Source organism: Oncorhynchus keta, unplaced genomic scaffold (assembly GCF_023373465.1).
Source record: "Oncorhynchus keta strain PuntledgeMale-10-30-2019 unplaced genomic scaffold, Oket_V2 Un_contig_14619_pilon_pilon, whole genome shotgun sequence".
NCBI lineage: Eukaryota > Metazoa > Chordata > Actinopteri > Salmoniformes > Salmonidae > Oncorhynchus > Oncorhynchus keta.
The window spans coordinates 1-3,131 of NW_026278854.1; the positions used below are offsets into that span (position 1 = coordinate 1).

At 57.9% G+C, this 3,131-nt stretch overlaps 1 long non-coding RNA gene across 1 annotated transcript; it reads left to right on the top strand.

The window, feature by feature from the left end:
* Nucleotides 1-1,640: 1,640 nt before the first annotated feature.
* LOC127918610 (uncharacterized) lies at nt 1,641-2,888 on the top strand. Its single transcript, XR_008100548.1, has 3 exons — nt 1,641-1,742; nt 1,916-2,025; nt 2,801-2,888. It is a non-coding gene; the product is annotated as an uncharacterized LOC127918610 (long non-coding RNA).
* Nucleotides 2,889-3,131: the final 243 nt, after the last annotated feature.

The window sequence follows — 3,131 nt, forward strand, 5'->3', positions numbered from 1 at the left end:
GGGGTCGGTGTGTCTGGGGGATCAGGGGTCGGTGTGTCTGGGGGATCAGGGGCCGGTGTGGGGGATCAGGGGTTGGTGTGGGGGATCAGGGTCGGTGTGTCTGGGGATCAGGGGTCGGTGTGTCTGGGGATCAGGGGGGTCGGTGTGTCTGGGGGATCAGGGTTGGTGTGTCTTGGAGATCAGGGGTCGGTGTGTCTGGGGGATCAGGGGTCGGTGTGTCTGGGGGATCTGGGGTGGTCTGGGGGATCAGGGGTCGGTGTGTCTGGGATCGGGTCGGTGTGTCTGGGGATCAGGGGTCGGTGTGTCTGGGAGGGTCGGTGTGTCTGGGATCAGGGGTCGGTGTGTCTGGGAGATCAGGGAGATCGGTGTGTCTGGGAGATCAGGGGTCGGTGTGTCTGGGAGATCAGGGGTCTGGAGATCAGGGGTTGGTGTGTCTGGCCTGATTGGTGCGTTGTCCTGTCTGTCTCAGGGACATGCATGGCTATGTGATGTGGTGTAAGAAGGGGCCCTTCTCCAGCCCTCTACCCCAGGCAAAGCCTCGCAGCCTCAGCCTTGACCTCCGTCAGCTCTCGCTGGACCAGAACCCCCCTCTGCTACCCCTCAGACCCAGGTAACTACCCCCTCTGAGGCCGGTAACTACCTACTCAGACCCAGGTAACCTCCTCCTCAGACCCAGGTAACTACCTCCTCAGACCCAGGTAACTATCTCCTCAGACCCAGGTAACTATCTCCTCAGACCCAGGTAACTATCTCCTCAGACCCAGGTAACTATCTCCTCAGACCCAGGTAACCACCTCCTCAGACCCAGGTAACTACCCCCTCAGACCCAGGTAACTACCTACTCAGACCCAGGTAACTACCCCTCAGACCCAGGTAACTACCCCTCAGACCCAGGTAACTACCCCCTCAGACCCAGGTAACTACCGCCTCTGACCCAGGTAACTACCCCCTCAGACCCAGGTAACTACCCCCTCAGACCCAGGTAACTACCCCCTCAGACCCAGGTAACTACCTCCTCAGACCCAGGTAACTACCCCTCAGACCCAGGTAACTACCCCTCAGACCCAGGTAACTACCCCTCAGACCCAGGTTACTACCGCCTCTGACCCAGGTAACTACCGCCTCAGACCCAGGTAACTACCCCTCAGACCCAGGTAACTACCCCCTCAGACCCAGGTAACTACCCCCTCAGACCCAGGTAACTACCCCTCAGACCCCAGTAACTACCCCTCAGACCCAGGTAACTACCCCCTCAGACCCAGGTAACTACCTACTCAGACCCAGGTAACTACCCCTCAGACCCAGGTAACTACCCCCTCAGACCCAGGTAACTACCCCTCGACCCAGGTAACTACCCCTCGACCCAGGTAACTATCTCCTCAGACCCCAGTAACTACCCCTCAGACCCCAGTAACTACCCCTCAGACCCAGGTAACTACCCCTCAGACCCAGGTAACTATCTCCTCAGACCCCAGTAACTACCCCTCAGACCCCAGTAACTAGGTAACTATCTCCTCAGACCCCAGTAACTACCCCTCAGACCCCAGTAACTACCCCTCAGACCCCAGTAACTACCCCCTCAGACCCAGGTAACTACCCCTCAGACCCAGGTAACTGACCCCCTCAGACCCAGGTAACTACCCCTCAGACCCAGGTAACTATCTCCTCAGACCAAGGTAACTATCTCCTCAGACCCAGGTAACTATCTCCTCAGACCCAGGTAACCTCCTCCTCAGACCCAGGTAACTACCCCTCAGACCCAGGTAACTACCTACTCAGACCCAGGTAACTACCCCTCAGACCCAGGTAACTACCTACTCAGACCCAGGTAACTACCCCTCAGACCCAGGTAACTACCTCCTCAGACCCAGGTAACTACCGCCTCTGACCCAGGTAACTACCCCCTCAGACCCAGGTAACTACCCCCTCAGACCCAGGTAACTACCTCCTCAGACCCAGGTAACTACCCCCTCAGACCCAGGTAACTACCCCCTCAGACCCAGGTAACTACCCCCTCAGACCCAGGTAACTACCGCCTCAGACCCAGGTAACTACCGCCTCTGACCCCAGGTAACTACCCCTCAGACCCAGGTAACTACCCCTCAGACCCAGGTAACTACCCCTCAGACCCAGGTAACTACCCCTCAGACCCCAGTAACTACCCCTCAGACCCAGGTAACTACCCCTCAGACCCAGGTAACTACCCCTCAGACCCAGGTAACTACCCCTCAGACCCAGGTAACTACCCCTCAGACCCAGGTAACTACCCCTCGACCCAGGTAACTACCCCTCAGACCCAGGTAACTATCTCCTCAGACCCCAGTAACTACCCCTCAGACCCCAGTAACTACCCCTCAGACCCAGGTAACTACCCCCTCAGACCCAGGTAACTATCTCCTCAGACCCCAGTAACTACCCCTCAGACCCCAGTAACTACCCCTCAGACCCAGGTAACTACCCCCTCAGACCCAGGTAACTATCCCCTCAGACCCCAGTAACTCCTCCCTCAGACCCCAGTAACTACCCCCTCAGACCCCAGTAACTACCCCCTCAGACCCAGGTAACTACCCCCTCAGACCCAGGTAACTATCTCCTCAGACCCCAGTAACTACCCCCCTCAGACCCAGGTAACTACCCCTCAGACCCAGGTAACTATCTCCTCAGACCCCAGTAACTACCCCTCAGACCCCAGTAACTACCCCCTCAGACCCAGGTAACTACCCCCTCAGACCCAGGTAACTACCTCCTCAGACCCCAGTAACTACCCCCTCAGACCCCAGTAACTACCCCTCAGACCCAGGTAACTACCCCCTCAGACCCAGGTAACTACCCCCTCAGACCCCAGTAACTACCCCCTCAGACCCCAGTAACTACCCCCTCAGACCCAGGTAACTCCCCTCAGACCCAGGTAACTACCTCCTCAGACCCCAGTAACTACCCCCTCAGACCCCAGTAACTACCCCTGAGACCAATGTACAGTACACCCTCACCTGTTCAGCCAGGTAGCCGCTCAGCCAGGTAGCTGTTCAGCCAGGTAGCTGTTCAGCCAGGTAGCTGCTCAGCCAGGTAGCTGTTCAGCCAGGTAGCCGCTCAGCCAGGTATCTATCCCTGGGCCTGACCTTTCCTCCACT